At 38.3% G+C, this 14,704-nt stretch overlaps 1 protein-coding gene across 3 annotated transcripts in view; it reads right to left on the bottom strand.

Annotated features, from left to right (window-relative positions):
- The window catches only part of SCARB1 (scavenger receptor class B member 1), a 1,184,693-nt gene that overhangs the window by 775,144 nt on the left and 394,845 nt on the right, over positions 1 to 14,704 (bottom strand). The gene's annotated exons all lie outside the window — the stretch shown is intronic.

The raw sequence follows: 14,704 nt of genomic DNA, 5'->3' as shown, positions 1-14,704 counted from the left end.
TTACTACTTAGAAAGCAGTTAGGTACGCTCCTTTCTAGTGTTAGAATTCAGGTACAACAAAAAGGAATGTGAGGTAGAAGATTCAAAATTCTAAAGCTCTGCCTGCAGCCAGAGCAGACACTGACACATGCTAGAAAGTGGGGACATGGGGGATGGGGAATTGAATATATGAATGAACAAAGGGCTTAGCATATTCAAAAGATGCTATAAAAAGAAAACAGGTTGGTACAAAGTGGTTCTGTATGTACAATGAATGCAAACAATCAGCTTCTGCAGAACCAAGAGCCATGCTTACCAAATCTTTATACTTGGTGCACAAGTAGATGAATGAACAAAGGCTTAGCATATTCAAAAGATGTTGTAAAAAAATAAATAAATAAATAACAACAGGTTGGTACAAAGTGATTCTGTACAAAATAAAACCCTTGGCTCCTAATCAAGGTTTCTTAGAGATATAGAATACCTCCACCCCACCTATGCATCCAAAATAACTTACTATTTGATCATCTCTCTGCTATTTTACAAACACAATCATTATGAACTTGTCAGCCTTATACGTAAAATCCTCTGTGCTGATATAGGGCCTTCTCACCCTGGCCTTGTTAGCTCTCATACTGCAAACGGTCTCCTATAATAACCTAATTTTCTAATGAGAATAGAAAAAAACAGTATAATAATTTCCAACACAAAGTAACAAACACCTCAAAGATTAAACCACAAAACTTTCTGAGCGTTATGGAAATGTAATTTTAAACAGTAAATTAATATAGATTGACAGGCAGATTTTATTTTGTTAACCGGGTATGTAAACTGGTCAGTTGACCCTTTTCAGACATATCCTAATTCAAAATGGCAGAAACAGACATACACTGAAATAAACATTTCCAAGAATAATTAAATAACGTTTTACAGTCAAGGTTAGCCTACTGAAGACTACCTCACCAAAGCCAGAAACAACAAGGCAGAATGTCTAAAATGGCATTTCAAGGCACTTATAAAGGAAAAAAAGGGTAAGTTTTATTCAGTGAGGGGCTTTGCTTCGATTTTATTACTCAACATGCCATCCCCCTTAAGTATAATAATCTTCATAGCCCCTCATCGTACAGAAAGAGGTACAGCAATTTTCAAGTAGTGTGGGTTATATAAGCTCTAGTGATGGAATGAAAACTATGTGGTTGGCTTCTGCCAAATGTATGACTCCCCATGTACCCAACGTCCAATAAATGCCTATTGTGTGGCTCTCCCCCCTTAATACTTTCTTGTCACACTGACCGTTTACATACAAATATTCGCTGACAGCTCACATTATGCACTATGGTGGTCTTCTTTCTTGCCTATGAATTTCCAGTGACCATAGGAAAAGATGCATTCCTTGTAATATGAATATTGGATCATTACAACAACCACAGCCTCATCACAAAACTGTAGCGTACCTGCAAACCTTAATAAACCTAATATAGCTTACCACTCTATCCCCTCAGAACACCATTATGTCAAGCCTGGATTGAGAGAGACTAATGTCACGCTGTACTAGAATCAGTGTACCATACAGTTTCTCACCCTAATCAAGGAATCAATGCCAAAAGTAACTCTACTTCAGGTATCATGAATGAAAACAAGCACTGCAACTGATGTAAGATGAACCAAGACCAAAATCTGCTAGATGACAGGGCCATCTCAGACTCAATATTAAAATATGAAAATGAAATTAAATCATTCACACATCTGTCTACGCTACCAAGGACAATTCGTGAATGTCACTGCTAAATCCCAATCAAAATTGTGAGCACATACCTAAAATATCCCTTAACTCCCAGTGCAACCTAGGGTCTAGCTCTTTCTAGACTCACAACATGAACCTGGTAAATGCTTTGCTTCCTAAAATATTCTGGCCCTATTTCTCTCTAGGCACTCCCAAGGGAATGGTCAAACAATGTTTTCTTCCACATGCTTAATGCTTACAAACTATGTACTTCATTACACAATGTCCACTAAACGCATTTCCTTTTGTGCACTTAATGAAGGTTAAGCTTATTTGTAAATACTTAATGACTTTTATGCTTAGTTTGACTGCCTTTTGCCTGGATTGTGGATAACCAGGATAAAAGTTTGAGCAGCCTACCCAGTTATGAAATGATTAAAAAATAATATTTTCTAAACAAAGCACATGACTACTGTAGAAACAGAAATAGCAGCATAAACAGGAATGGGACTTGGGAACTCTCATATCATATGACTGAAAAGTAAAGCAAGCAACAAGAGAATGAAGTAGAAAGGTTATAATGGTCAAACAGGACGTTATCGCACTTCTTGGTAGTTAGCTGGGGAGATTCAACACACAGTAATATGCATACTTGGAAGTTCCTATTTCAACAAAGGCAAAAATAGTGAAATGGAGACCCTAAATCAGAGCAAGAAAAATACTCCCGAGTCTGTATTACAGTTCATACAGAGAGGAGGAACAAAATGAGCTTACTACTATCGCCACTGAAGAAATGAAGGAGAAGAATATATTTAAAACTTTTAAACAGCTTATGAATATTAGTGGAACTAGAGATTCCCGAAGCTTTCAGTATCAGAAGATAAAGGGTGATGTGTGGAAGCTTGTTGCATGGAATAAGGACATAGGATCAAAAATTATGAAAAAATTCAGAAGCACTTGCCACAGACAGACCCTTCTGGAAAAGTTTGGGATGACCCAAAAAGGAAAACCTAAATGGAATATGTGGTATATCCTGCAGGAAGTCAAATGGGCAGACTAAGTTGACTAAAGAGTCTTCACCTACCATGACACTTTACATCCTGGTATCTTGCACTGATAAAATAATGGACAACGATTGGATTTCTATACACACTATGAGATGTCAGTGCTTGGTCAGGCCAGTCTGATGAAAACAAGAAGTCTGAATGGTACTTGATTGAAAAGGAAAATAACTGAAATAATGCTTTATATGGGAATCAAACCATCACTTCCTCATGAAGAAGGAAGTGCCCTTCCCACTAACGTAATCATCTCTGATGTCAGCATATCACAGGGAAAAGCATCATTACCAGGGTGATCTGAATTCAGAAAGAAGCATTTTCTGAGGTAGGCTTACATCTAACTGTACTCCATCCTTCAATGAGTAAGAAAAATATACTTCTGTAATAACACAAGATCAGGAATGGGTTCAAACACTGAATGCCTATGCTAACCCATCAATACAAAAGCAAAGCAACCATAAATGATATTAGTGAGCTGGGTGCTATTCTATTCTTTGAGACATGGGGTACTGAAGGCTAATGACCAGCTTTTGTACCCATATATGGACTGTAAGTGTTGATTTGCTGCCTGCCGGATAGAACGAACACAGAAATCATGGGACTGTAGCCCTCAAAGAAAGTCTGAAAATTCACTAGATATCTGCAGCAGGAATTAGTAAGTAGGGCGGCTAGTGTGCATCCTCCAAGTTCTATAGTAATATCAATGAGCATTTCATAAGGGAAGCATAAGGGCCACTGAAGCGTGCACAGTAATTGGTGCCAGTACCCTTAAGAAGAAGATCTGCCCCACCTAGCTAACACAAAGAATTAAGTAAAACACAATTCTAGACAAAGGGTCAGGCATCCAGAGATCATTGTGTCAAAAACAATGTTGATCAAGTCAGAAGGCTTGGTATGAAAGGAAAGATTAAGCATGTTCAAGGCACTTGACAGTCCCGTTGACTTAGGTCAGATGAGCACGAAGTCCAAGTACAGTCTTCCTGGGCAATATGTGGGCACATGTGGGAATATACCTATTAAGGTCAGTATTTCCTGTGCATTGCAATATAGGTATTAAATCACCTATACATACCCGAGCAGGCAGTGGAGTACACACTTATTAAAGATAATTACAGGGCCAAGTGGAAAGTTACTGACTTTGTAAAGATAATAGCTATGTTTGTGCTGTCTATGTGGAAGGTAGGGGTAGGTACAATTTTATTTTAAAGATATGTACATATTGCTGGTATTTTAACACAGCTGGACTGCAGAGACCAGCAGTATCTTTACAATAAAATTGCTACCTGCCCCTTCCTTCCACATAGACAGCGCAAGTATAGCCATCATCTTTACAAAGTCAATAACTTTCCACTTGGCCCAGTAACTGTCTTTTATAAGTGTGTGCGCGCATGTGAAAATATATTTGCGTATAAATATATAATGTATCTATAAATATATGCAAACATATAATTGTACACACACACTCACCCGTGTGTGCACGCAGACTCATTTTTCTATATTATCTGCATACATGCAGGAGTATGCATGTAGTGGTGTGTGTGCGCACGCCTACACATAGATAACTGGATACCCATAGCTGTAATTATAGATGGATAAAGACATACAGCTAAATATTATTTCAATTTCAACTCATAATTTGATTTTTATACACTGTCATAATGTAACAAAAAAGTGTTGTAAGCTTTACAATTTTATTTATTGTTTTCTTGCAACTATGAAGATATTAGCTCATATCCAAAGCAATCTACCTGGAAAATCTACTGCTGAGAAAACAAAACAACTGGATTACTGGTGTCTTCTGAGGCTTTTTGATGTCACACAAACACAGGAGGCACTCGACACTTTAACGAGCAGAAGAACTGAACTGTAGGAATTCCAAGAAGAGTCAACATTCCAGATACTAAATGAAGACAAAACATAAATGAATGTAAAAAAAAAAGTGAACGTATACTACAAGAGGAATGTAGAGAAACAGGTAAATGTATGTGGGTTTGGAAAACCAAAATCAAGTTATAGGTAACTGTGAATTCGTTTGATCATGCTATTTGAATATGAATAGAAGGAGATGTCAAATCAGTGACAAGATGAGCCAGTACTACTATTAAAGTGATGATCTGTAGCAGAAAACAAAGTAATGCCTGCACAAAGTCAGTAAGCTGTTCTTAATACTACATGACTAAACTTGTACTTGGGATGAGATCCCATCTGCCTGAGGTGGTGGCAGCACAGGTGGATGTAAAAGATCCCACAGCTCCTTTCAAAAAGAAGAGGGGAAGTTCCCCAATGCCATGGCCAAATTTCCCCTAGTAATATAACTAATACCTTGAGTTTCCCCTGAAAAAGAGACCAGAAGTCCACTGGAACTAACTCGGTCAACAAAAAAGATAAATAGTCATCTGTTGATGACCTGCCTTCGTTCATATATGAAGAGGCACAAGAAAAGCCATAAAGATATTAATGGAGCAAACAGTGCAGAACATACAAACACACTTGGACATTTTCTACACTTTAACGTTAATACCTGCAAGTGATGCATATGAATTTAAACTAGCCACTGCACAGCCAGACATCAGAACCAAAAAGAGCAGTCTAGCTAGCAGTGCTTTCACAGTACATGCTTGGAATCATTACATACACAACTTTATTTGCTCACTTCTTGTACTGCTATGACCCTAACAAATATATACTCAGTTTTATTACTCAAAAGACAAACCCACCGCCATAAATAGCACAGTAACAAAAAACTGAGGGTAATGCTACTCAATGCCAGAAGTCTAAACCTCAAAATGCATGCACTCAAGGCACTCCTCAGTATGGAGAAAATCGATATATGTTCAGTAACAGAAACCTGGTTTAGGCTTCAGAGAGCACCCCAGCACTACCAGGCTACAACTCATACCATACATTTTGGCCACAAAACCCAGAACGAAATACAAAAGGCGGGGGTGTATGCATATTCATCAAGGATACCCACACCTCCAGGTTAGTGACACAGCACGATGCTTCAAAGATCATCCACGTGCAACTAACAATGGGCAGAACTGCAATTCAAATTGTAGCTTGCTACAGATCACCCACCATGTCCCATGACCCCCATTCCGCATTTCTGGAAACACTGGGAAACATAAAGATCCTACCAAACACCCTGATATTGGGTGATTTCAGTTACCCAAACATTAACTGGGAGAACTATTCAAGTACTAACTCCCTTGCCCAACATTTCCTAGAATTTATAAACTCAAACACCCTGGATCAACTGGTCAACACCCCCACCAAAGGTGACAACATATTGGACCTGGTCATCACCAACATGGGCGACCGATGTTTCACACCAGAGGTCAACCCTCATGGGTTAGATCTAACCATAAACTTATCACTCTGTATATCCACATTCCACCCCATCCCCAAGAAACCACCGTGAAAAACTTTTCAAAAGCAAACTTCACGTTACTTAAGACTGAGGTGGAAAGTTTCAAATCCCCCATGATAAAGGATAATGCCGTCCAAGCTACAAAATCCTTTACTAATGCACTCTATGGGAACCTACAAGAATGCATGGATAGTGCTATCCCAAGCAAAACCAAGACTCACTCATCCAAGAAAAGGAAACCAGTCTGGTGGACCCCTTCCATAAACAAGCTATACAATAGAGGGAGGAAACTAGTACAGAAGAGAGTAAAATCCCAAGAGGGGAAGACATCCCTAATCAGTATCAGCAAGAAACTACAATTCCCTCATAAAATTATCCAAGGCTAGCTTTGAAAGAAAAATTGGCAAGGACCCCAAAGATAACCACAAGGCATTCTTTAGCTATGCCAAGACGCATTCTTTAGCTATGTCAAGAATCTAAGTGGCAATTCCCAGATCTACTCGGAGTTAGTGCAGAATGGCACAAAATACACTGAACCAACCAATATCACCAACATCCTGGCAGACAGGTTCAGTGCAAGCTTCTCCCCACTGTCACCCCCAAAAGGGCCCATAACCATACCAGAAGAATGTAATACCCCTGAAATCACAGACACGCAGGTTAAAGCAGCCCTCTCCAAAGCCAAAAACACAGCATCAATGGGACCGGACGGTGTCCCAGGCTGCATCCTACATGAGCTCAAAGATGAACTAACCTCTCACCTAAACACACTGTTCAAACTCAGCCTCTCCACAGGCTACATGCCCATAGAGTGGCGCACAGCAACGGTTATTCTGCTCCACAAAGGTGGAGCCACAACAGTCCCCGGGAGCCATCTCCCTATAAGCCTGACTAGCTTGGTCTGCAAGGCTATCATCATGGATCTCATTAACAGAGACACTGGGAACCTCCAAACACTGGACCCTACCCAGTTCGGCTTTGTTAAGGGCAGATCATGCCTCCTAAACCTGGTGGACTTCTTTGAAACAGTTACCAAGGCTATAGATGAGGGAAAGGTGGTCCACACAGCCTACCTAGACCTCGCAAAGGCCTTCGACACCATTCCCCATTCTGGTATTATAGACAAATTCACAAGCCTGAACATAAACCCCTATGTCACGAGATGGGTTGCCAACTGGCTCACAGACAGAACCCACATGGTAAGAGTTGCGGGAGCTAGGTCTGAGTCTAAACCAGTTACAAGTGGCATTCCCCAGGGCTCAGTCCTAGGACCCCTCCTGTTCAGCATATACTTCTCAGAGGTACAGGCAAGCACAGGACGACTATGGCTGACCAAGTTCACAGACGACTGCAAGCTAGGGGCTATAATTGACTCTCCAGCTGACACAGACATCCTCCAAAAGAGTCTCACTGAGACAGATACCTGGTGGCAAAACCATGACCTCAAGCTAAATGTCAAAAACTGCATAGTCATCCCCTTTGGAAAAAACAAAGTACCCACAAATTACCACACAGGTGGTAGCCCCCTAAATACGGAAAACGAAATAAGGGATCTGGGTCCCAAGTAGATAGTAATATCTCCTTTGATAATCACATTGCCAGAGTGGTTAGAAAATCCTTCTATGTGGCTCACCTAATAACAAAAGGGTTAGCATCCAGATCAAAAGAGGTCATTGTGCCTGTCTATGCATCACTCATCAGACCCATCATAGAGTACAACGCCCCATTTGGGATGTACCTTACAAGACACCTGCAACAGCTGGAAAGACCACAGAAGTACCTCACCAAAAGGATCACTGGCCTCAAACAGATGCCCTATGCAGCTCGACTGAAGAAACCAACACTCTTCAAGAGAAACCTTGACAAGTGGATGGGATACAGGAAGTTTACCCTGGGGATCACTTCAATGGATCTGCTGGACAGTGGCACAGGGAACAAATCTAAGGGAGCGGCGAAAGCCAACACATTCCGGCTAGGCTTATAAATGCCTTTGGGCAGATAGCCTAGTACCTACCTACCTACCTATGAACCCATTACATAATTCAGTATGGATGCATATAGTTTAATGAACATTATTCTTAAGAACTGGGACCTCATCATAGGGGAATCATCGCTTACTACAAAAGAAGGAGAACAACCCCATATAATCTTTAAGAGAGGACAGAACTTGAAATATTTATTAGAAAATAGTAGACCTCAAAGGGCCAGATACCCAGGTATGTTTAAGTGTAATATGTGTCCGTATTGTAAATATATAGACATAGGTCAAACATTCAGGATAAGAAATATAAAATACAGTGTTAAAAAGAAGTTTGACTGCAATTCCAGATCTACTGTTTACCTAGCACAATGTCAACAATGCCCAGCTTTCTACATCGGTAAGATGGATAGTAAGCTTAAAGAACGAGTATATGAACACATATACAGCACAAACAAAGGAAAATTGGAAAATGCTTTGGCTAAACACATATCCAAATACTATAATCATAATTTCAAATTTAGAGTCATAGACCAGTGCTGCGGTAGCGTTGTCACCTCACAGTTAGATGTTGCCCGTTCGATTCTCAGTTAGAGCATCTTCTGTGTGGCGACATCCATGAACGGGCATTCCTTCATTGAAGGTTGTGCGTTAGGCCCGGCAAGCCAGCACATAAAACTCTAATGCCAATCATTAGTGGACCGGATTTCCGCTGTGGCGACCCCTAACCGGGAAAAGCCGAAAGAAAGAAGACCAGATTGAACATGATAACAGAGGTGGCCCATTTTCTCTTTTATTGAAGTGGTTAGAATTATTATGGCAGGTGAGACCAAACACATGCCATTACCCAGGGCTGAATGATATTTGTTCCATTTTATGTTTGTTAAAACTTAGGAGCCTTTCAAGATAAGGAATGTGATTCAAACTTCATTATTTTCTTGTTATAATGAAAAATAAGCTCTAAACAAGTAAAAAGTGTTTTATAATTTAATTAGTAAATATTTTATACACTTGATAGAGTTAATTTTTGCAAGTCTGTAATAGGGAAGAACAGTTTATTGGGTTGAATTTTCAATCACAGGATTTGTTTTGAAATGTTTTTAAAGAGCTGATTTGTGTAAAGTTTTTATCTGAGGAAGTTCTGGTTAAGAACTGAACGAAAAGCACTTTATTAAACAAGAGTTAAACATGACTATACTGAGTGGATTGTGCTTTTGGCTGTGGTTTTTTGGTTCATGGTGTGAAGTGCATACTGTTATGGACTGTTGTATTTTACTGCTCAGTGTGTAGTCAGTAAAAGGTACATATTGCGTATACACAACTTCTGTATATAACAGCTTGAATGACGAAACCCCATATGCACAAACTTCAATTTGAATACTGACTTTATTAAATGATTATGTGTAAAATGACTGATACTTCTCTTTACGTGTATTTTTATGTAAATCATGTCCTCATCAACAATTATAGCTACACTCAGTGAGGTTCCATAGCACACATGGAGAGAGGGAGTCCTGACTGTAACCCAGGCAAACAGGGATCAGATAGCAGCTCTGGCACTGGTGGAAATAGGCATGTAGGGGGAAGAGTGAAGGATCATGGGCGGTTTGTCTTTCCTGGCAGATGGGGAGGGTTTTGTATACTTAGACATTCACTGGATAGATGGAGATGATGGGGTCCCTTGAAGGGAACACCCATTGAGGATGTGGAAGTTCTTCCAACAGCCCACTATACATCCTCTTCCTCATGCTCAAGACGAGTATCTGTGAGGACTTTAAAGCAGGAAAAAAATCACGAACCGCTTTGCATTTGTCCCCCTGGTTAACCTTACCCAGTGATGGGGAATGAATGTGCTGACTTACCAGCAAAGGACGGATGATCAGCAGCCAGGCGGGCAAAATGGCACAAAAAATATGGTTATACTCATTCTAGAATTTTGTACATTTGTACTCTACCCTGAAAGTCTTTTTCTCAGGAACTCCACTGAAAACAGGACCTTCCAACTAGACATTCGCAGTCAATACATGAAATGAATAGACAAATGAAAATGAATAAACACACGCACATATATATATATATATATATATATATATATATATGCATCTAGGACTATTGAATGAACATTCAGTAGTCCAAATCCACATTCACCAAACACACTTTAACCAAAAAAAGCACTATCGTTAAAGCGCATTAAAAAAACATTAAAAAACAATAAAAAAGTGTTTATGTGCTGTGCCCCCCACACACCCCTACTTTAATATTCTCACTCCGAGATCGCACTACAGTAGCGAAAAGGGAATTTTCCCTTATCCGCACAGTAGTATGACCTCCACAACAAGCATACTTATGCGAAAGTGCTTCTTCGGTGAAAAGCACTTTCGTAAGTATGCCCGTCGTTTCACCGAATGTGTTTGAGCATTAGTCCTAGACCCATAGATTTATATATATATATATATATATATATATATATATATATATATATATATATATATATAGATTCATTATGTAATTTCGAAATACTGAAATCCCGAATTTCAGTATTTCGAAATTACAGAGCCGAACACACCAAACACCGAAACCCTACAACCGTGAAATTCAAAATCCCGATGGTACACTACAGATACATTTATATATACACACACATATGTGTATATATATATATATATATATATATATATATATATATATATATATATATATATATATATACAAACACACATATATATATATATATATATATATATATATATATATATAGATATATAAAATGGCTTTCGGCTTTTCCCGGTTAGGGGTCATCACAGTGGAACTCAGGTCCACTCATGATTGGCAGTGGATTTTTATGGTGCCAAGTTACCAGCCCGACACCCAACCTCCAACGAAGGCATGCCCATTCACGCTCGCACCTACCTGCATGTCTTTAACAACACTCGACCATGGGGAGGACATGCAGACTCCACACAGAAGGTGCTCCAGCCAAGAATCGAACAGGAGAACCTCTTGCTGTGAGGCGACAATGCTAACCGCTGCACCACCGCGGCAGTTCTATGCACACAAACACACACACACACACACACATATATATATATATATATATATATATATATATATATATATATATACACATACATGCACACACATACATATAAACACACACACATATATGAGTGTGTGTGTGTGTATGTGTATAAAAAAAAAATATATATATATATATATGTACATATATATATATATATAGATATGTGTGTGTGTATATATACATATATAAATATATATATGTACATATATATATATATATATACACACACACACATATATACATATATATATATATATATATATATATATATATACACACACACACACACACACACACACACACACACACACACACGCATATCTATACCTATATCTATCTACACACACACACACATATATATATATATATATATATATATATAAAAAAAACAACCAAACGTGTTTAAGTAGTAATGTCAGTATACTCATGATGGACTGGATAGCTCAGCAGTTTGACAGTCAAGGTACCCTAACAAGGTTCACCAGCTCAATCACAACAGTAAACTACGTAGCACACACCATCCATATACCATGTGAGAATGGAAAGGGAGAAGATTCATGAAGTAGAGTGATACTGGTAGGATTGCATGTAATAAACTAAACAAGCCAAATGGTGATGAATGGCTGCCAGTGTAAACAGACCACTTGGGCACACAGAGTTATTATGGGATTTTATTGAGTAAATAACCAAACAAACAGGTATTCACAACAGAACAGCAGCACAGAGTTTTGTATAAATAAATGCTGAACAAATACTTTAAGAATGGCAACATTCCTGAGGGACAATGACTACTAATATGTAAATGACTGAAGGAGGTGTTTAACATGCAAGTGCATCAACCAATGGAGAGTATACTCCTCACAAATCTTTTGTTCTAAAAAATAAAATGTCCTTCAAACTGCGCTACAGTTAATCGACCAGTTCTCTCATAGCACTCATAAAGCAGTTTATCTGATTTGATTAGGTCTGGTTCTACACCAGTTGTGGGAAGTCAAAATTCTCTCGTGTTAGAAAACCAATATTATATGAACAAAATAACAGTGCAACCCTGTGGGGGCATTGACTGGACTTCTGACTATGATGCCAGTGATCTGGGTTCAGGACAGATTCAGGAAGCTGGAAGGCTGCCTGGAAAGAGAAGTGCAGCGATAAATGCTGGATAACACTACTCTCTACTTCCTTCTTGTCAGCGAGCTAACCTGTACCATTATCCCATGCTCCCAAGATAACACCTACCATCTGGTAGTGGTTGGTGACTGGGGGAAATAAGATGTTACAAAATGGCAAGGGTATAAACATGACAATCTGGCAAATGATTATTTTGGGTTCCGGACATACCTCTTAGAGCATGAAATATGGACTAAGCCATAAATAAAAGTGGGACAAAAGCCCAAAAAATAGGGACAATTTTTAAATATTGTTTTACAGACTTAGAAAGTTGCTAGAATAACATGTTGTCTTTGTATTAGCATGAATTTTCTGAAAGGTATGAAGTCTAAAACTCAAGTGCCTGCCATTATTTTCTAACTTCAATCTTTAATGCTTTGCCACTAATTTGCCAGAAAACCACAATTTTATGAAAATGGACCAAAAATATGAGGCACAAATCTGGACATTCTGCGAAAATCTGTACAAATAAGAGTTATGGTTCCAGGGTATCAGGCAGTCAGGTTAACTGGTCAAAAATGTTATCAATGAAAAAACAGCTAGTGAGGTAAGGAGACATAAAAATGTAATTGCCTGACAATGGACTAACAGATCTACTGAAATCAAATCACTGGAGGAAAACTGTTAACATAAATGAAAATACCTACAGCAGCATAAATGCAGAGAGCTGTACTTGCCACCCCCATGACCAATGTTTACACTTGTTTTGAGTTATGCTAATAAAAATTTCAACATTTTCATGTTTCAACATTTTGACATTTCAAAAATTTTCATTTAGTATTTTAGTCTCATTATATGCTCACTAAACTGACACTCACTGAATCTATATATTCATGTATGTATGTATGTCAATACACACAGACAGATAGAGAGACACACACACACACACACACACACACACACACACACACACACACACACACACACAGAAATTAATGTATATTAGATAAGATAGGAAAAAAAGAAGATATGTTGCAAGAGTAGTAGAAACAAGGACGAGTCCGAAAAATATAATCTGATATATCCTTAAACATGCAAAGAATTTGAAAATGACCAAATTTAAACTAGTCACATATGCTTGATCATATTTAAAGAAAACATTTTCTTTAGAGAAGTTAGAAAACCAGAGCAGAATAAAGGACTTTATTTAGCTGCATGTTTCTGAAGCAGCTAAATCATCAAAATGTTATAAAAAAAATCAGACATGCCAAAAGGTTATTATATCCACCAAAGACAAGAAAACTATTTAGTACCACAAACTACCAGGAATAGTACCTCCATGTTCTTTTATTTGAACAGCAGATATAAAATGCCAAAAGGTTATATTCAGCATTTAAAACAAGATCAAAGGAAGAGTATCGTTAGTGTCATATGAGCTTTATGATACAGAAAGGGGCTGCAATGTTATCAAGCTACTGTGTGTCCCATACAATATGGAATGCACAAGCAGCAGGTAAGTGCCTTTAGTCATTTCGAAAGAACCATCGTACTGTAACCGCAGACTCCGTTAGTTGAGACTACATTTGTTACTTTATTTTACCCTTTGCTAACCTAGTCAGATCAGTAGGTGCTGATAATGTCTATGGGGCAGACCCAGAGCACAAGGAGGTTAAGCACATTTTTAAAAACTGCACAGTATGCAAGTGACAATCAACAGCAAGCAATGAAAAGCATAACTCAAACTACTGAAACCCTGACTCCAGAACTGAATCAGTACCTGTGTAAAAGTACTGCATATATAGCTTAATCAAAAATTCAGATTGCTTTTGGGAATACCCAAATCTTAATTATCCTGACAACAGTACTACTCACAGAATAAGAATAAATTAGCTGGGGGAACATCTGATGCACAGTCCTGCTGTTATACAACTGCTGTGTTTATACAAAAGATGATGGAACTTCAGCAACTAGGGTTTCCAGTTCTTTCTCTTGGTAATTAGTTCATAATTCACTTTTCAGACTGCAGTAATATGATATATAACTGAAAATCTTAAGAAGCGCAGCTAATTCTTTGGGGTGGACATTGCTCCATAGCCTAGGATAGAAATATTCAGCCAATATCACCAGCAGTTCTTAAAAATGATGTTAAGAGTCATAAAAGCAAGGCTAAATAAAAAAAAAAGTCAGTGCATAACTGTCTGACAAATCTAATTAAGTTGCTTAAGTATTTTAATTTAGACTAAAACTGTTACACATTACTGAAGGTTGCCATATGAAATCTGTGAAATGTTAGAATTTTGATTTTGAAAGAACATACATTTGCGTTTATCGTATTTTATTAAGTGGGTTATATATTTCCCGGTCAACCCCTTAGCTGCATGCTATGCATTAAAACTGCCCTAAAGTA

Source organism: Protopterus annectens, chromosome 4.part0 (assembly GCF_019279795.1).
Source record: "Protopterus annectens isolate FY-2018-M chromosome 4.part0, PAN1.0, whole genome shotgun sequence".
Lineage (NCBI taxonomy): Eukaryota > Metazoa > Chordata > Ceratodontiformes > Protopteridae > Protopterus > Protopterus annectens.
The sequence above is the reverse complement of the archived record's forward strand: the minus strand, read 5'-3'. Positions and strand labels throughout refer to the sequence as shown.